Below are 21,447 nucleotides of genomic sequence, written 5' to 3'. Positions count from 1 at the left end.
TCTGAATGGAGCATCATAGGTATTTCTATGATGGTCTCTCTGAACTATCCAAGATGTCTTTGGATAGCTCTGGAGGATCTCTTCATCTGAGAAGATGCCTACAGAAGCTCAAGAACTAATTGAAATGGTTGCAAATAACCAATTCATGTACACTTCTGAAAGGAATCATGTGAACAATGGGACAAGTCAGAAGAAAGGAGTTCTTGAGATTGATACTCTGAATGCCATTCTGGCTCAGAATAAAATATTGACTCAACAAGTCAATTTGATCTCTCAAAGTCTGTCTAGAATGCAAAATGCACCAAGCAGTACTAAAGATGCTTCATCTGAAGAAGAAGCTTATGATCCTGAGAACCCTTCAATGGAAGAGGTGAATTACCTAGGAGAACCCTATGGAAACACCTATACTTCTTCATGGAGAAATCATCCAAATTTCTCATGGAAGGATCAACAGAGACCTCAACAAGGTTTCAACAACAATAATGGTGGAAGAAACAGGTTTAGCAATGGCAAGCCTTTTTCATCATCTTCACAGCAACAGACAGAGAATTCTAAGCAGAACCCCTCTGACTTAGCAACTATGGTCTCTGATCTAATCAAAACCACTCAAAGTTTCATGACTGAAACAAGGTCCTCCATTAGGAATTTGGAGGCACAAGTGGGACAGCTGAGCAAGAAAATTATGGAACTCCCTCCTAGTACTCTCCCAAGCAATACAGAAGAAAATCCAAAAGGAGAGTGCAAGACCATCAACATGGCCGAATTTGGAGAGGAAGGAGAGGAAGTGAACGCCACTGAGGAAGACCTCAATGGACGTCCACTGGCCTCCACTGAGTTCCCCAATGAGGAACCATGGGAATCTGAGGCTCAAAATGAGACTATAGAGATTCCATTGGACTTACTTCTGCTTTTCATGAGCTCTGATGAGTATTCTTCCTCTGAAGAGGATGAGTATGTCACTGAAGAGCAAGTTGCTAAATACCTTGGAGCAATCATGAAGCTAAATGACAAGTTATTTGGAAATGAGACTTGGGAGGATGAACCCCCTTTGCTCACCAAAGAATTGGATGACTTGTCTAGGCAGAAATTACCTCAAAAGAGGCAGGACCCTGGGAAGTTCTCCATACCTTGTACCATAGGCACCATGACCTTCAAGAAGGCTCTGTGTGACTTAGGGTCAAGTGTAAACCTCATGCCTCTCTCTGTAATGGAGAAGCTAGGGATCTTTGAGGTACAAGCTGCAAGAATCTCACTAGAGATGGCAGACAACTCAAGAAAACAAGCTCATGGACTTGTAGAGGATGTTTTGGTGAAGATTGAAGACCATTACATCCCTGCTGATTTCATAGTCCTAGAGACTGGGAAGTGCATGGATGAATCCATCATCCTTGGCAGACCCTTCCTAGCCACAGCAAAGGCTGTGATTGATGTTGATAGAGGAGAATTGATCATTCAAGTGAATGAAGAATCCTTTGTGTTTAAGGCTCAAGGATATCCCTCTGTCACCATGGAGAGGAAGCATGAAGAGCTTCTCTCAAATCAGAGTCAAACAGAGCCCCCACAGTCAAACTCTAAGTTTGGTGTTGGGAGGCTACAACCAAACTCTAAGTTTGGTGTTGAACCCCCACATTCAAACTTAATTAGTTTGGTGTTGGGAGGCTACAACCAAACTCTAATTAGTTTGGTGTTGGGAGGTTCCAACATTGCTCTGAGAAAATGTGAGGCTCCATGAGAGCCATCTGTCAAGCTACTGACATTAAAGAAGCGCTTGTTGGGAGGCAACCCAATGTTATATTTTATATATTTTTCTTTGTTATTTTATGTTTTCTGTAGGTTGATGATCATGAGAAGTCACAAAATCAATTGAAAAAGCAAAAACAGAATGAAAAACAGGAAGAAAAATAGCACACCCTGGAAGAAGAACCTACTGTCGTTTAAACGCCAGTAAGGCTAGCAGGTGGGCGTTTAACGCCCAGTCTGGCACCATTCTGGGTGTTTAACGCCAGAAAGGGGCACCAGACTGGCGTTAAACGCCAGGAAAGGGCAAGAACCTGGCGTTAAACGTCAGAAATGGGCACCAGCCCGGCGTTTAACGCCAGAATTGGCTCAAAACGTGTTTTTGCATGCCATTTGGTGCAGGGATGACTTTTCCTTGACACCTCAGGATCTGTGGACCCCACAGGATCCCCACCAACCCCACCACACTCTCTCTTCTTCACCCATTCACCAATCATCTCAATACCTCTTCCCCAAAAACCCCTCACCTATCAAATCCCACTATCCTCTTCACCACTCACATCCATCCTTCATAAAACCCCACCTACCTCACCATTCAAATTCAAACCACTTTCCCTCCCAAACCCACCCATAATGGCCGAACCCTACCCCTCTCTTCACCCCTATATAAACCCATCTTCACTCCTTCATTTTCACACACCCTAAACACTACTTCTTCCCCTTTTGGCCGAACCACAACGCCATCTCCCTCTCCTCAATTTCTTCTTCTTCTACTATGTTCTTTCTTCTTTTGCTCGAGGACGAGCAAACCTTTTAAGTTTGGTGTGGTAAAAGCATTGCTTTTTGTTTTTCCATAACCATTTATGGCATCCAAGGCCGGAGAAACCTCTAAAAAGAGGAAAGGGAAGACAAAAGCTTCCACCTCCGAGTCATGGGAGATGGAGAGATTCATCTCAAGGGTGCATCAAGACCACTTCTATGAAGTTATGGCCTTGAAAAAGGTGATCCCCGAGGTCCCTTTCAAACTCAAAAAGAGTGAATATCCGGAGATCCGACATGAGTTTCGAAGAAGAGGTTGGGAAGTTCTTACCAACCCCATTCAACAAGTCGGAATCTTAATGGTTCAAGAGTTCTATGCCAATGCATAGATCACCAAGAACCATGATCAAAGTGTGAACCCGGATCCAAAGAATTGGCTTACAATGGTTCGGGGGAAATACTTAGATTTTAGTCCGGAAAATGTAAGGTTGGCATTCAACTTGCCCATGATGCAAGGAGATGAACATCCTTACACTAGAAGGGTCAACTTTGATCAAAGGTTGGACCAAGTCCTCATAGACATTTGTGAAGAGGGCGCCCAATGGAAGAGAGATTCAAGAGGGAAGCCGGTTCAATTGAGAAGGCATGACCTCAAGCCCTTGGCTAGAGGATGGTTGGAGTTTATCCAACGCTCAATCATCCCCACTAGCAACCGGTCGGAAGTTACTCTAGACCGGGCCATCATGATTCATAGCATCATGATTGGAGAGGAAGTGGAAGTTCATGAGGTTATAGCCCAAGAACTCTAAAAGGTGGCGGACAAGTCCTCTACCTTGGCAAGGTTAGCCTTTCCTCATCTCTTTTGTCACCTCTGTTATTCAGTTGGAGTTGACATAGAAGGAGACATTCTCATTGATGAGGACAAGCCCATCACTAAGAAAAGGATGGAGCAAACAAGAGATCCCACTCATCATGAAATCCCTGAGATGCCTCAAGGGATGCACTTTCCTCCACAAAACTATTGGGAGCAAATCAACACCTCCCTAGGAGAATTGAGTTCCAACATGGGACAACTAAGGGTGGAGCACCAAGAACATTCCATCCTCCTCCATGAAATTAGAGAAGATCAAAGAATCATGAGAGAGAAGCAACAAAGGCAAGGAAGAGACATTGAGGAGCTCAAGCACTCCATAAGATCTTCAAGAGGAAGAACAAGCCGTCATCCCTAAGGTGGACCCGTTCTTTAATCTCCTTGTTCTTTATTTTCTTGTTTTTCGAATTTTCATGCTTATGTTTATCCATGTTTGTGTCTTATGATCATGAGTATCTTAGTGTCTATGCCTTAAAGTTATGAATGTCCTATGAATCCATCACCTTTCTTTAAAAAAAAGATGTTCTTAATTGAAAAAGATAAGAATTGCATGAATTTTGAATTTTATAACAGTTTAATTATTTTGATATGGTGGCAACATTTTTGTTTTCTGAATGTATGCTTAAACAGTGCATATGTCTTTTGAATTTGTGATTCATGAATGTTGGCTCTTGAAAGAATGATGAAAAAGGAGACATGTTACTGAGGATCTGAAAAATCATAAAAATGATTCTTGAAGCAGTAAAAAAAAAAGGGAGAAAGAGAAAAAGAAAGAAAAAGAAAGAAATAAAGTTGTGATCCAAGGCAAAAAGAGTGTGCTTAAGAACCCTGGACACCTCTAATTGGGGACTCTAGCAAAGCTGAGTCACAATCTGAAAAGGTTCACCCAATTATGTGTCTGTGCCATGTATGTATCCGGTGGTAATACTGGAAGACAGAGTGCTTTGGGCCACGGCCAAGACTCATGAAGTGGCTGTGTTCAAGAATCATCATACTTAACTAGGAGAATCAATAACACTATCTGGATTCTGAGTTCCTAAAGAAGCCAATCATTCTGAATTTCAAAGGATAAAGTGAGATGCCAAGACTATTCAGAGGCAAAAAGCTAAAAGCCCCGCTCATCTAATTAATACTGATCTTCATAGATGTTTTTGGAGTTCATTGCATATTCTCTTCTTTTTATCTTATTTGATTTTCAGTTGCTTGAGGACAAGCAACAAATTTAAGTTTGGTGTTGTGATGAGCGGATAATTTGTACGCTTTTTGGCATTGTTTTTAGTATGTTTTTAGTAGTTTTAGTTGAGTTCTTAGTATATTTTTATTAGTTTTTAGTTAAAATTCACTTTTCTAGACTTCACTATGAGTTTGTGTGTTTTTCTGTGATTTCAAGTATTTTCTGGCTAAAATTGAGGGACCTGAGCAAAAATCTGATTCAGAGACTGAAAAGGACTGCAGATGCTGTTGGATTCTGACCTCCCTGCACTCAAAGTGGATTTTCTGGAGCTACAGAAGCCCAATTGGCGCGCTCTCAACGGCGTTGGAAAGTAGACATCCTGGGCTTTCCAGAAATATATGATAGTCCATACTTTGCCCAAGATTTGATGGCCCAAACCGGCGTTCAAAGTCACCTTCAGATTTCCCAGCGTTAAACGCCGGAACTAGCACCAAAATGGGAGTTAAACGCCCAAACTGGCACAAAAGCTGGCGTTTAACTCCAAGAAGAGTCTCTACACGAAAAATGCTTCATTGCTCAGCCCAAGCACACACCAAGTGGGCCCGGAAAGGATTTTTATGTCTTTACTCATCTTGTAATTCTTAAGCTACTAGTTCCCTATAAATAGGACCCTTTACCATTGTATTTTTCATCTTTGGATCTTAGATCATCTTGAGATCTTTGAATCTTTTGATCACTGGGGGCTGGCCTCACGGCCATGCCTAGACCTTGTTCTTATGTATTTTCAACGGTGGAGTTTCTACACACCATAGATTAAGGTGTGGAGCTCTGCTGTACCTCGAGTATTAATGCAATTACTATTGTTCTTCTATTCAATTCCGCTTGTTCTTTGTCCAAGATATCACTTGTTCTTCAACTTGATGAATGTGATGATCCGTGACACTCATCATCATTCTCACCTATGAACGTGTGACTGACAACCACTTCCGTTCTACCTTAGATTGGGTGAATATCTCTTGGATTCCTGATAAATGATGCATGGTTGATCGCCTGACAACCGAGTGCTCGCCTGACAAACGAGCCAGCCATTCCGTGAGATCAGAGTCTTCGTGGCATAGGTAAGAACTGATGGCGGCATTCAAGAGAATCCGGAAGGTCTAACCTTGTCTGTGGTATTCTGAGTAGGATTCAATGATTGAATGACTGTGATGTGCTTCAAACTCCTGAAGGCGGGGCATTAGTGACAGACGCAAAAGAATCACTGGATTTTATTCCGGCCTGATTGAGAACCGACAGATGGATAGCCGTGCCGTGACAGGGTGCGTTGAACATTTCCAATGAGAGGATGGGAGGTAGCCACTGACAACGGTGAAACCCTTGCATAAGCTTGCCATGGAAAGGAGTAAGAAGGATTGGATGAAGACAGTAGGAAAGCAGAGAGACGGAAGGGACCAAGCATCTTCATACGCTTATCTGAAATTCCTACCAATGATATACATAAGTATCTCTATCTTTATCTTTATGTTTTATTCATACATCACTATTACCCATTTGAGTCTGCCTGACTGAGATTTACAAGGTGACCATAGCTTGCTTTATACCAACAATCTCCGTGGGATCGACCCTTACTCGCGTAAGGTTTATTACTTGGACGACCCAGTGCACTTGCTGGTTAGTTGTGCGAAGTTGTGTTTATGCCATGGTATTGAACACCAAGTTTTTGGATTCATTACCGGGGATTATTTGAGTTGTGAAAAGTATTGATCACAATTTCGTGCACCACCTGCCTTGTTCTCATTATAATTGGCAGACAAGTCATTAAGACAAGCTTATGGAGTAGTAGAGGACGTGTTAGTAAAGGTTGAAGGCCTTTACATCCCTGCTGATTTCATAATCTTAGACACTAGGAAGGAAGAGGATGAGTGCATCATCCTTGGAAGACCTTTCCTAGCCATAGCAGGAGCTGTGATAGATGTCAACAGAGGTGAATTAGTCCTTCAATTGAATGGGGACTACCTTGTGTTTAAGGCACATGGCCATCCCTCTGTGACAAAGGAGAGTAAGCATGAAGAGCTTTTCTCAGTACAGAGTCAAACAGAGCCCCCACAGTCAAACTTTAAGTTTGGTGTTAGGAGGCCACAACCAAACACTAAGTTTGGTGTTAAGACCCCATATCCAAACTCTAAGTTTGGTGCTGGGAGTTTTACAACATTGACCTGATCACCTTGTGGCTCCATGAGAGCCCACTGTCAAGCTAATGACATTAAAAGAGCGCTTGTTGGGAGGCAACCCAATTTTTATTTATCTAATTTTTATTTTATTTTATTATTATTTTGTGTTTTATTAGGTACATGATCATGTGGAGTCATGAAAAAAAATATAAAAATTAAAAACAGAATCAAAAACAGCAGAAGAAAAATCACACCCTGGAGGGAGGACATACTGGCGTTCAACACCAGTAAGGAGCATCTGGCTGGCGTTCACCGCCAAAACAGAGCATGAATCTGGCGCTGAACGCCAGAAACAAGCAACATTCTGGCGTTTGAACGCCAGGAATGTGCCTTGAGGAAAGCTGGGGCTGAACGCCAGTAACAAGCATGGAACTGGAGTTCAATGCCAGAAACATGCTACACATGGGCGTTGAACGCCCAGAGTGTGCATCATCTCGGCGTTTAAACGCCAGAATGGTGTGCAAAGGCATTTTACATGCCTAATTGGTGCAGGGATGTAAATCCTTGACACCTCAGGATCTGTAGACCCCACAGGATCATCTCAGGATCTGTGGACCCCACAGGATCCCCACCTAACATATTCCCACCTTACCTCCTAATCCTATAACACTCTTCCCTATATCACACTTTCCAACAACTTCAATCTCTCTTCCCAATTACCCCCTTCACCACTCACATCCATCCACTCTTCCCCATAAACCCCACCCACCTTCAAAATTCAAAAAAACTTTCCCACCCAAACCCACCCTAAATGACCGAAACTACACCCTCTCCCCTCCCTATATATACCCTTCCATTCTACTTCATTTCCATACAACAACACCCCCTCTTCTATACCTTGGCCGAATCCATCTCCCCGCACTCTCCTCCATATTTTCTTCTTCTTCTTCTCCTGTTTTTTCTTCTCTTGCTTGAGGGCGAGCAATATTTAAGTTTGGTGTGGTCAAAGCATAATCTTTTTTGTTTTCCATTACCATCAATGGCACCTAAGGCCGGAGAATCCTCTAGAAAAGGAAAAGGGAAGACAAAAGCTTCCACCTCTGAGTCATGGGAGATGGAAAGATTCATCTCCAAAAGCCATCAAGACCACTTCTATGATGTTGTGGCAAAGAAGAAGGTGATCCCGGAGGTCCCTTTCAAGCTTAAGAAAAATGAGTATCCGGAGATCTGACATGAAATCCGAAGAAGAGGTTGGGAAGTCCTAACCAACCCCATGCAACAAGTCAGAATCTTAATGGTTCAAGAATTCTATGCCAATGCATGGATCACTAAGAACCATGATCAAAGTATGAACCCGAGTCCAAAGAATTATCTCACAATGGTTCGGGGGAAATACTTAGATTTTAGTCCAGAAAATGTGAGGTTGGCGTTCCACTTGCCCATGATGCAAGGAGATGAACGCCCCTACAATAGAAGGGTCAACTTCAATCAAAGGTTGGACTAAGTCCTAATGGACATATGTGTGGAAGGAGCTCAATGGAAAAGAGACTCCAAAGGCAAGACAGTTCAACTAAGAAGACTGGACCTCAAGCCTGTGGCTAGAGGATGGTTGGAGTTCATTCAACGCTCAATCATTCCCACTAGCAACCGATCTGAAGTTACTGTGGATCAGGCCATCATGATTCATAGCATCATGATTGGAGAGGAAGTAGAAGTTCATGAAGTCATCTCCAATGAAATCTACAAAATAGCCAAAAAGCCCTCCACCATGGCAAGGCTAGCTTTTCCTCACCTTATTTGCCATCTATGTTACTCAGCTGGAGTTATCATAGAAGGAGACATCCCCATTGAAGAGGATAAGCCCATCACCAAGAAGAGGATGGAGCAAGCAAGAGAGACCCTCCACGGATCTCAAGAGATGCATGAGGAAGCTCATCATCAAGAAATCCCTGAGATGCCTCAAGGGATGCACTTTCCTCCCAACAACTATTGGGAATAACTCAACACTTTCTTAGAAGATTTGAGCTACAATGTGGAACAATTAAGGGTGGAACATCATGATCACTCCGTCATTCTTCATGAAATAAGAGAAGATCAAAGGGTAATGAGGGAGGAGCAACAAAGACAAGGAATGGACATAGAAGAGCTTAAGGACATTGTTGGTCCTTCAAGAAGAAGACGCCACTAAGGTGGATTCATTCCTTGTTCTTATTTCTTTCTGCTGTTCGATTTTTATATTATATGTTCATTTATGTTTTGTGTCTCTACTTCATGATCATTAGTGTTTAGTAACTATGCCTTAAAGTTATGAATAATTCCATTAATCCTTCACCTTTCTTAAATGAAAAATGTTTTTAATTCAAAAGAACAAGAAGTACATGAATTTCGAATTTATCCTTGAATTTAGTTTAGTTATATTGATGTGGTGACAATACTTTTTATTTTCTGAATGAATGCTTGAACAGTGCATATTTTTGATCTTGTTGTTTATGAATGTTAAAACTGTTGGCTCTTGAAAGAATGATGAACAAGGAAAAATGTTATTGACAATCTAAAAAATCATGAAATTGATTCTTGAAGCAAGAAAAAGCAGTGAAAAAGCAAAAGCTTGTGAAAAAAAAAGAGTGGCAAAAAAAATAGAAAGAAAAAGAAAAAGCAAGCAGAAAAAGCCAATAGCCCTTAAAACCAAAAGGCAAGGGTAAAAAGGATCCAAGGCTTTGAGCATTAATGGATAGGAGGGCCCAAGGAAATAAAATCCAGGCCTAAGCGGCTAAACCAAGCTGTCCCTAACCATGTGCTTGTGTCATGCAGGTCCAAGTGAAAAGCTTGAGACTGAGTGGTTAAAGTCATGATCCAAAGCAAAAAGAGTGTGCTTAAGAGCTCTGGACACCTCTAACTGGGGACTCTAGCAAAGCTGAGTCACAATCTGAAAAGGTTCACCCAGTTATATGTCTGTGGAATTTATGTATCCGGTGGTAATACTAGAAAACAAAATGCTTAGGGCTACGGCCAAGACTCATAAAAGTAGCTGTGTTCAAGAATCAACATGCTTAACTAGGAGAATCAATAACACTATCCGAAATTCTATGTTCCTAGAGAAGCCAATCATTCTAAACTTCAAAGGAAAAAGTGAGATGCCAAAACTGTTCAGAAGCAAAAAGCTACAAGTCCCGCTCATCTAATTAGAATTAATATTCATTGATATTTTGGAATTTATAGTATATTCTCTTCTTTTTATCCTAATTGTTTTCAGTTGCTTGAGGACAAGCAACAATTTAAGTTTGGTGTTGTGATGAGCGGATAATTTATACGCTTTTTGGCATTGTTTTTAGGTAGTTTTTAGTAAGTTCGATCTACTTTTAGGGATGTTTTCATTAGTTTTTATGTTAAATTCAGATTTCTGGACTTCACTATGAGTTTGTGTGTTTTTCTATGATTTCAAGTAATTTCTGGCTGAAATTGAGGGACTTGAGCAAAACTCTGAGAAGGAGGCTGACAACGGACTGCTGATGCTGTTGGAATCTGACCTCCCTGCACTCGAAATGGATTTTCTGGAGCTACAGAACTCTAAATGGCGCGCTTATAATAGTTCATACTTTATTCGGGAATTGACGACGTAAATTGGCGCTTAACGTCAGTTCCATATTGCTGTCTGGAGTCAAACGCCAGAAACACGTCACAACCCGGAGTTGAATGCCCAAAACATGTTACAACTTGGCGTTCAACTCCAAAAGAAGCCTCAGCTCGTGGATAGATCAAGCTCAGCCCAAACATACACCAAGTGGGCCCCGGAAGTGGATTTATACATCAATTACTTACTCCTGTAAACCCTAGTAGCTAGTCTAGTATAAATAGGATAGTCTACTATTGTATTAGACATCTTTGGTCTCAGTTTTGTTTTATTCTTCATCTTAGGAGACTATTGATCACGTTTTGGGGGGCTGGCCATTCGGCCATGCCTGAACCTTTCACTTATGTATTTTCAATGGTGGAGTTTCTACACACCATAGATTAAGGGTGTGGAGCTCTGCTGTACCTCTAACTGGGGACTTTAGCAAAGCTGAGTCACAATCTTAAAAGGTTCACCCAGCTATGTGTCTGTAGCATTTATGTATCTGGTGGTAATGCTGGAAAACAAAGTGCTTAGGTCCACGGCCAAGACTCAGAAAAGTAGCTGTGTTCAAGAATCAACATACTTAACTAGGAGAATCAATAACACTATCTGAAATTCTAAGTTCCTATAGATGCCAATCATTCTAAAACTTCAAAGGAAAAAGTGAGATGCCAAAAAGTGAGAAACAAAAAGCTACAAGTCCCGCTCATCTAATTAGAACTAATATTCATTGATATTTTGGGATTTATAGTATATTATCTTCTTTTTATCCTATTTGATTATCTGTTGCTTCGTGATGCCAAGGCATCTTAGGCTAGTTTCACTAGCATTTTTCTGTTAGTTTTAGTTGTTTTATGCATATTCTTGAGCTTAAAGTAACCAAGAATGGTTAAATGAACAACAAAGCAAGGAACCATCCAAAACATTATGATTATGATGCAAATTCATGAGTTTTTAGTTATATTACTTGAATGCTGTGAATGGATGATTTCTCATGAAATTTTGCAAGACTTTGATGCAATTGTTTGGATGATTTCAGGGAAGAAGAGGCTAGGCAAGGAAGCAACAAAATCAATAAAGGAAGCTTGAATATCAAATGGGACGTTTAAGCTCCAGTTTAAGGTTAAACTGGAGCTTAAACGCCAAAATCATGAGGAGAGAGGAAATGCTGTAACTGGCGTTTAACCTCCAGTTTGACCTTAAACTGGAAGTTAAACGCCAGAATGAGAAAGGGAACTAAGAAGCATTCCACGTTTAACCTCCAGTTTAACCTTAAACTGGAGGTTAAACGCCAGAATGATGATTTGAACCAAGGGAGCATTCCACGTTTAACCTCCAGTTTAACCTCAAACTGGAGGTTAAACGTGTTCGACACTTGCTCCCACCAAAGAAGCATTTCCACGTTTAACCTCCAGTTTAACCTTAAACTGGAGGTTAAACGCCAGAAGCAAGAGAGGCACCAGGAGAGTTCCACGTTTAACCTCCAGTTTAACCTCAAACTGGAGGTTAAACGTGTTCGATTGTTTTTCTCCTCCAGGGTGTTTTCTTCATTCCACGTTTAACCTCCAGTTTAACCTCAAACTGGAGGTTAAACGTGCTCGACCCAAATTGCCTCCAGGGTTGCTTTCTTCATTTCCAAGTTTAACCTCCAGTTTAACCTTAAACTGGAGGTTAAACGTGTTCGACCACAAATTGCCTCCAGGGTTGCTTTCTTCATTTCCAAGTTTAACCTCCAGTTTAACCTTAAACTGGAGGTTAAACGTGTTCGATATATTCACTCTCCTGGGTTGCTTTCTTCCAATTCCACGTTTAAGTTTCAGTTTAACCTTAAACTGAAACTTAAACTTCAACTTAAACGCAACCATTTTAAAGGGTTTCAGGGCCAAAAATATTGAAGTTTAAGTTAGCAATTGAGCACAATTATTAACTTAAACGTATTATGGTGTGAAACCCAAGTGAATATCATGGTTTATGGGATTGGGCCTGAAGAATTGATGAGTCTGGAACTTCAAATTGTTGAGTCTTGTGTCATTACTTGTTTATCACTAAGTTTGCTCAATGAATGTTACAGAATTGGATCACAGCCTCATCAGGATTATGGACCATAAGCCTAAAGCAAAAGGAAATCAAGGAAAGGCCTCAAAGCCCAAGAAACACAACAGAAGCTCAATTTAGAAAGTGTATAAATAGGATAGAATTGAAGTTAGTTAGAATCTTTGGACCTTTTGACATTTTTTTACACTAGAAAATTTTGGGATATTGTGTAATTGAATTCTGAGCTATGAAGCACTAAACCCCTTTCATTGGGTTAGGGAGCTCTATTGTAATTCAATGAATCAATAATAGTTTCATCTTCTTCTTCAATCTTTTCTCTTGAATTTTGTTAGAAAGCTTCTCGATCTAATTCCATTGGGTAGTTGTCTTGGGAAAGAAACTGCCCATAATTGGAATCCTTCGGAACCTTGGGAAAGGAATGATGGATTCATGCTAGAGAAGCTTTCTCACAGTGAATTGGATTGGGGTTTGGATGGATATTGTGACATGTAATCCTACCAAATTGTGGTTCATGAAACTGTGTGGTATAATCAGTGATCAAGCATCATCTCTTCTTATGAACATTTAAACCAAGGGATTGGGAATTTGTTTGTTTTTAGAGAGAATTGGTGAGCCAAGGAATTGGGATCCAATCATATAAGATTGCCAAGCAAGATTCAATGAATGCATTGGTTGAGGAAGAGATGAAACTGTTTTGATTCGGAGATTTCAATATCTCCTAATACCCAATGAACCCCACTCTCTGATCTATCCTCTTCTATTCATATTCTGCAAATTTCAATTCATGCAATCACCCCAATTCCCTTTTACTTTCAGCAATTTACTTTCTCGCACCTTAATTCTCGCAATTTAAGTTTATGCAATTTCAATTCCTTGCAATTTACTTTTCCTGCTACATTTACTTTATGCAATTCACATCCAAAAGTTGATTCCGCTCAACTAATCAAACTTCTAATTCGAATTGCTCACTCAACCAATCCTTGTGGTATTCGACCTCACTCTATTGTGAGTTTTTACTTGACGATAACCGGTGCACTTGCCGGAAGGAATTTTGCCGCTCGTGCAATTTCCTAAAATCGTAGCATAACAAGTTTATGCACATCAAGTTTATGGCTTGTGGTGTGTTCTTGTATGACAGGTAGGAGAGGAGAGGCATCAACTCCCCCATATACCGAACCAGAGAGGACCCTTTATAGACTTAGAAGGGAAGCAAGAGGGAAGAGAGTACTGAGAGAAGAAGAATCTGAAGGAGAATCTGAGGACAACTTTGAGGAAGCTCTAGATCTCAACATGGATAGAGAATTTCACAACCATGAGAGGGCTGATGGAAACAATGCCATTCCTGAGAGGAGGGTTCTTGGTTCATACATAAACCCAACCTCTGGGAATTGTGGTAGCAGCATTCAGAAACCACCCATTCAGGCCAATAATTTTGAACTCAAACCACAGTTAATATCACTGGTGGAGGACCATTGTTCATTTGGTGGGAGTGCTAATGAAGATCCAAACCAACATCTCACCAAATTCCTGAGAATTTGCGACACTGTGAAGTCCAATGGAGTCCAGGACGATGCCTATAAACTGCTCTTGTTTCCATTTTCACTTAGGGACAAGGCAGCTAAGTGGCTGGAATCATTCCCAAGGGACAGCCTAACAACCTGGGATGAGGTGGAGAGCAAGTTTCTGGCACGTTTCTACCCCCCACAAAAGGTCAATAGGCTTCGATCTGAGGTTCAAACTTTTAGACAACAAGATGGTGAGACGCTCTACGAGGCATGGGAGAGGTTCAAAGAATTGACAAGGAAATGTCCACCAAACATGTTCCCTGACTGGGTGCAATTGCATATTTTCTATGATGGACTTTCTTATGAATCAAGGAAGGCTGTAGACCATTCATGAGGAGGTTCATTGAACAGGAAAAAGACTGTGGAAGAAGCCATTGAAGTGATTGAGACAGTGGCTGAGAATGAATACTATTATGCTTCAGAGAGACACAACACTAAGGGAGTCATGGAGCTGAACCATGTTAATACAATTCTAGCCCAAAACAAGGTGTTTGCCAAGCAACTAGCAGAGCTCACCAGGAAATTAGACACAAAGCAAGTGGCTGCGATACACACACAAGATCAAGAGGAAGTAAGCATTGAAGGAGGTGATTGGGAAGAGGCCAACTATGTGGGAAATCAACAAAGGCAATCATATGATCCACATTCCAACACTTACAACCCAGGATGGAAAAACCACCCAAACTTTGGGTGGGGAAACCAGCAAACCCAACCACAAAACCACAAATCTTACAACCATAACCAACATAACAATTCCACATACCAAAACTCCAACCAAAGATCATACCAAGCCACACAAAACACTTACTCCCAACCACCATATCATGGCCAAAATAATCAACCTGCCCAACCTAATCCGAACCAACAATTTCAAGATCAATTAAACAGGATAGAAAGAATGCTTGCAACCATGAGTCAAGACATAACCGAATTGAAAGCCTTTAAGGAAGAAGTAAATTCCAACTTGCAAAACCAAGGAGCTGCCATCCAGAAGCTAGAAAATCAAATTGAGTACTTGTCTAAGCAAACTCCTGGGCCAAGCGTTTCTCATGCTGCCAAGGCTATTGCAAGGGAAGAATGTAAGGCTATAACCCTCAGAAGTGGAACGAAGCTGAAGGAGATCTCAAAGGAAACCACAGAGGATGAAGAAAAAGAAAATGTGAGAGACAAGGAACAGGGACAATCTTCTACACCGTCTGCAACAAAAGAAAAAGAAAAAGAGGTCCTGAAGCCTTACACACCCAAAGCACCATATCCTCAACGTTTGATGAAAAGAGAAAAGGATGGGCAATTCTCCAGATTTTTGGAGATTTTCAAGAAGCTTCAAATCAACATTCCGTTTGCTGAGGCAATAGAGCAAATGCCACTCTATGCAAAATTCTTAAAGGAATTAATGACCAAGAAGAGAAGCTGGAGAAATGAGGAAACTGTGTTGTTGACTGAAGAATGCAGTGCCATCATTCAACACAAATTGCCTCGGAAATTAAAGGATCCAGGCAGTTTCCAAATTCCCTGCATCATAGGAGAAGTCATGGTGGAGAAGGCCTTGTGTGACTTAGGGGCCAGTATCAATTTGATGTCTCTAACAATGATGAGAAGAATGAAGATTGAGGAAGCTAAACCAACAAGAATGGCCCTCCAATTGGCAGATCAAACTTTTAAATTCCCTCATGGAATAGTTGAGGATTTGTTGGTGAAAGTGGGAGATTTTATATTCCCTGCCGATTTTGTGGTGTTAGATATGGAGGAAGAAGCCAAAGCTTCGATAATCCTGGGAAGACCCTTCTTGGCTACTGCTGGAGCCATCATAGATGTCCAAAAGGGTGAACTCACTCTTAGACTACATGATGAGAAATTGGTGTTTAACGTGTTCAAGGCAATGAGCTATCCATCAGAATCACTAAAGGAATGCATGAGGGTGGATGTAGTGGACATTGCAGTACAAGAAACCTTTGAGGAAATAACAAAGGAAGTGGCAGAGGAGGAGTTCACCAAGGATATGGAAGTTAGTGACATCAAGGCTGCTGAAACAACCATGCCAAGCATGCCAGAAAGAGTGAAAGAAGAGAAGGAAGCACTAAAACCTGAGCTCAAAGCATTGCCCCCTAATCTCAAGTATGCATACTTGGGTAGTGATGAGAGCCATCCTGTTATCATTAGCTCTGCCCTGAGCCAAGAACAGGAAGAAGAATTGATCAAGGTGCTACAAACCCATCAAGATGCCATTGGATGGACCCTAGCTGATTTGGAAGGGGATAAGTTCATCCATAAGCATGCATAAAATCTTGTTAGAAGAGGATGCTAGACCCTCCATTCAAGCTCAGAGAAGATTGAATCCCGCCATGAAAGAAGTGGTACAAAAGGAGGTCATGAAGTTATGGCAGGCAGGGGTAATCTATCCTATTTCTGATAGCCCATGGGTTAGTCCCATCTATGTAGTTCCCAAGAAAGGTGGGATAACTGTTGTGCCAAATGAGAGGAACGAACTCATACCCACAAGAACTGTTACTGGGTGGAGGATGTGCATAGACTATAGGAAGCTCAATGAAGCCACCAGAAAAGATCATTTCCCACTCCCATTCATGGATCAGATGCTTGAAAGACTTGCAGGACATGCTTACTATTGCTTTCTGGATGGATACTCAGGCTATAATCAGATAGTAGTTGATCCAAGAGATCAAGAGAAAACATCATTTGTTTGTCCATATGGAGTATTTGCGTATAGACGCATGCCCTTTGGATTGTGCAATGCACCTGCAACTTTCCAAAGGTGCATGCTGTCCATCTTTTCGGACATGATCGAAAAGTTTATTGAAGTTTTCATGGATGATTTTTCTGTGTTTGGAAATTCTTTTCCTAGCTGCCTACACCACCTTGCCTTGGTGCTTAAGAGATGCCAAGAGACCAACCTAGTACTAAACTGGGAAAAGTGTCATTTCATGGTCACAGAAGGAATAGTCCTTGGCCATAAAGTGTCTAATAGAGGCATTGAGGTGGACAGAGCTAAGGTGGAACTCATTGAAAAATTACCTCCACCAAGTAATGTCAAGGCAGTTAGGAGTTTTTTGGGACACGCTGGCTTTTACAGAAGGTTTATTAGAGACTTTTCTAAAATAGCCAAACCTTTGAGTAACTTACTTGTCTCTGATACACCCTTTGTATTTGATAAAAATTGCATGCTAGCCTATGAACTTTTGAAGCAAAAACTTTCCTCTGCACCTATCATTGCCCCACCTGATTGGAATCTACCTTTTGAACTGATGTGTGATGCATCAGACCTTGCTATTGGGGCAGTGTTAGGACAAAGGAAAGACAATTTGGTACATGTGATTTATTATGCCAGTAAAGTCTTGAATGATAACCAAAGGAATTACACAACCACTGAAAAAGAACTCTTGGCAATAGTCTTTGCATTTGACAAATTTAGATCCTATCTCATTGGATCTAAAGTCATTGTCTTCACTGATCATTCAGCTTTAAAATACTTACTTGCTAAACAAGAATCCAAACCAAGACTTATTAGATGGGTTCTTTTGTTGTAGGAATTTGACATTGAAATCAAAGACAAGAAGGGTGTAGAGAACAAGGTGGCAGACCATTTATCAAGGATACCATGTGAAGAAGGAAGCACACAAAGCACACATATAAATGAGTGCTTTCCTGATGAACAACTCATGGTAATTCACAAAGCACCCTGGTTTGCAGACATAGCAAACTTCAAGGCCACTGGGAGCTTGCCGTTGGAATTTAACAAGCATCAAAGGAAGGAATTGGTAAATGATGCCAAATACTTCATCTGGGACGAACCATACTTGTTCAAAAAATATTCGGATGGCATACTCAGAAGATGCATATCAGAGGAAGAAGGAAGGGAAGTCTTATGGGACTGCCATGGTTCCACTTATGGAGGACATTTTGCAGGAGAAAGAACAGCAGCTAAGGTGTTGCAGTGTGGATTTTATTGGCCCACTATCTTCAAAGATGCAAAGGAACTAGTGAAGCACTGCCATGAATGCCAGAAAGCGGGGAACCTACCAAGAAGAAATGAAATGCCACAACAATTCATTCTGGAACTTGAATTGTTTGATGTATGGGGAATAGATTTCATGGGACCCTTTCCCACTTCATACTCAAATAATTACATTCTTGTGGCAGTAGACTATGTCTCCAAATGGGTTGAAGCAATAGCAACTCCAACCAATGATAATAAGGTAGTCATGAACTTCCTCAGAAAACACATTTTTTGCCGTTTTGGGGTTCCAAGAACAATCATCAGTGATGGAGGAAGCCACTTCTGCAACAAACCATTAGAGGCATTGCTTCTAAAATATGGAGTCAAACACAAGGTAGCCACACCATACCATCCACAGACAAGTGGGCAAGCTGAAATCTCTAATAGGGAACTCAAAAGAATCCTGGAAAAGACTGTGGGAACTTCAAGGAAGGACTGGTCGATGAAGCTAGATGATGCTCTTTGGGCATATAGGACAGCTTTCAAAACACCAATTGGAATGTCTCCTTACCAGCTAGTATATGGAAAAGCCTGCCATTTACCACTGGAGTTGGAGCACAAGGCATTCTGGGCCTTGAAACTCTTGAACTTGGATAGCAAAGCTGCTGGAGAAAGAAGGATGTTGCAAATTCAAGAGTTGGAAGAATTCAGAGCTGAAGCTTATGAGAATGCCAAAATTTACAAAGAAAGAGCAAAGAAGAAGCATGACAGCAACATAGCCCCAAGGAAATTTGAAGAGGGACAAAAAGTATTGCTCTACAATTCTAGGCTGAAGCTATTTCCAGGGAAGCTAAAATCAAGGTGGTCTGGACCATTCCTTGTCACCAAGGTCTCCCAATATGGACAAGTAGAAATCATGGAAGAAAAGTCACAACGAACCTTCACTGTGAATGGTCAAAGACTCAAACATTACTTGGGAGATGTGGAGGAGAAGAACAAGGTTAAATATCACCTCAATTGAGGGACAACCGTCAAGCTAGTGACGTTAAAGAAGCGCTTGTTGGGAGGCAACCCAACCTGAGGTAATAATCCTTTACTGTTTCTTTTATTTGTTTCAATAAAAAGGTGAAGTAGTTTCTGTGCATTGCAAAGAATTAAGTTTGGTGTTGCACACCAAACAATGAATTTGTGGATCAATAATTCAAAGGGGAATGTGTGACTCTAAGTTTGGTGTTCCACCATACAGATTAACTAAACACAACAACCTTTGGATTATATGAAAGAAACAACCATTCTAAGCAATAACAGAAATACTTAAAATCCTTAGCAGCAACTTCATTCCAAGGAGAATTCAAGGACTCAAAGAGCAGAGGAATAAGTAGGAGACTAAGTTTGGTGTTCACACACCAACTTAAGACTCAGACACTTGCCCATATATAGTGAGCTAACCATTCAAGTGCTTGAGAAACAAGCAACTTGATCACTCTTTACAGGAAAGGAAACAAGGATCTTAGAAAGAACATGATGCAACAACTAGTAGAAGAAGGAGAAATCAAATTGTTTCCTGGCAACAAAGAGAAAACAAGACATTTCACAAGGTGGTGTTGTTCCTTGACCTTTCTTTAAAAGGCAAACAAAAGCATGCTTGTTTTGGTTTAAACTGAAAGTGTTGAATCTTTCTGGAATGTGAAGTTTTTAGTATGTTTGTTTGTTTAATGCTTTGAATAAAGTAAATGCCTAGATGTTTGGATATAACTTCACCTTCTTAAACAAATGCTTGCCATGCTTGTTCTGTTTCCAAAAATTAAAAGAAAAGTTTGAACAAAAGTAACTTGGCTCAATTAGTGACAAATCAAGTAGAATTAAGTGGTGGTATGCATGCTTGATTGTTTAGTTAGCTCACTGGAAATTGAGTGTAGAATTATCATTTTTTGTGTAGAAGATGAATACTGTCTATGGATCTTGATGAATAAATGTCTTTGGCCATGAAAAAGAAAGAAAAAGAAAAAAGAAAAGCCACTGAAAAGGGGCAATCAAAAAGCAAAAGAATTAAGAAAATAAAGCTAGGCACCAATGGTTTGAACTTTTGAGACATATGCCTGTGGTGTTTATGTACTAGGATCTGCTTGGATGAATAGGTTCTATGGAGTGTTTCAACACTTGGTAACTTGGGTTAACTAACTCGGGATTATCAACCAAAAGTCCATTATCAAGAGCAACCTAGCTACAAGACATTTAGTTACACAAAGAGGTGCTGGGCACCAATGTCTCAAAAAGAAATGTGAACTAAAATGCCTGTAGTGGATATGTGTACTACGCTGATAAGAAAAAGAAAATGCCAAAGGCTTGTGCAACACATGACATTGAGCAAACAAGGAGCAAAAGAGCTCTAAGAAAAAGAAAAACAAAGAAAGAAAAAGTGCCAAGGACATAAGAATAACAAGAGGCCATAGCAGTGTTTGATGGATGCAATGAAAAAGTGATGATTCTACCTGATAAGAATGAAAAAGTGATGCTGCAACTTTCTGCATAAAACCCTTCTGATGAACTTCAAATGCTTGCTAATATAGCCAATGTAATTACTTTCTGTTTCATACTTTCTTCTCAAATATCTCAGGACTTGCTTAGGGACAAGCAAGTATTAAGTTTGGTGTTGTGATGCCAAGGCATCTTAGGCTAGTTTCACTAGCATTTTTCTGTTAGTTTTAGTTGTTTTATGCATATTCTTGAGCTTAAAGTAACCAAGAATGGTTAAATGAACAACAAAGCAAGGAACCATCCAAAACATTATGATTATGATGCAAATTCATGAGTTTTTAGTTATATTACTTGAATGCTGTGAATGGATGATTTCTCATGAAATTTTGCAAGACTTTGATGCAATTGTTTGGATGATTTCAGGGAAGAAGAGGCTAGGCAAGGAAGCAACAAAATCAATAAAGGAAGCTTGAATATCAAATGGGACGTTTAAGCTCCAGTTTAAGGTTAAACTGGAGCTTAAACGCCAAAATCATGAGGAGAGAGGAAATGCTGTAACTGGCGTTTAACCTCCAGTTTGACCTTAAACTGGAAGTTAAACGCCAGAATGAGAAAGGGAACTAAGAAGCATTCCACGTTTAACCTCCAGTTTAACCTTAAACTGGAGGTTAAACGCCAGAATGATGATTTGAACCAAGGGAGCATTCCACGTTTAACCTCCAGTTTAACCTCAAACTGGAGGTTAAACGTGTTCGACACTTGTTCCCACCAAAGAAGCATTTCCACGTTTAACCTCCAGTTTAACCTTAAACTGGAGGTTAAACGCCAGAAGAAAGAGAGGCACCAAGAGAGTTCCACGTTTAACCTCCAGTTTAACCTCAAACTGGAGGTTAAACGTGTTCGATTGTTTTTCTCCTCCAGGGTGTTTTCTTCATTCCACGTTTAACCTCCAGTTTAACCTCAAACTGGAGGTTAAACGTGCTCGACCCAAATTGCCTCCATGGTTGCTTTCTTCATTTCCAAGTTTAACCTCCAGTTTAACCTTAAACTGGAGGTTAAACATGTTCGACCA

At 40.6% G+C, this 21,447-nt stretch overlaps 1 non-coding gene across 1 annotated transcript; it reads right to left on the bottom strand.

Moving 5' to 3' along the window:
* Positions 1-14,096: 14,096 nt before the first annotated feature.
* Positions 14,097-14,200, bottom strand: LOC130983837 (small nucleolar RNA R71). Its single transcript, XR_009087810.1, has one exon. It is a non-coding gene; the product is annotated as a small nucleolar RNA R71 (small nucleolar RNA).
* Between the last annotated feature and the right edge of the window lie 7,247 nt (positions 14,201-21,447).

Source organism: Arachis stenosperma, chromosome 5 (genome assembly GCF_014773155.1).
Source record: "Arachis stenosperma cultivar V10309 chromosome 5, arast.V10309.gnm1.PFL2, whole genome shotgun sequence".
NCBI lineage: Eukaryota > Viridiplantae > Streptophyta > Magnoliopsida > Fabales > Fabaceae > Arachis > Arachis stenosperma.
This window is presented reverse-complemented; position numbering and strand designations above follow the sequence as displayed.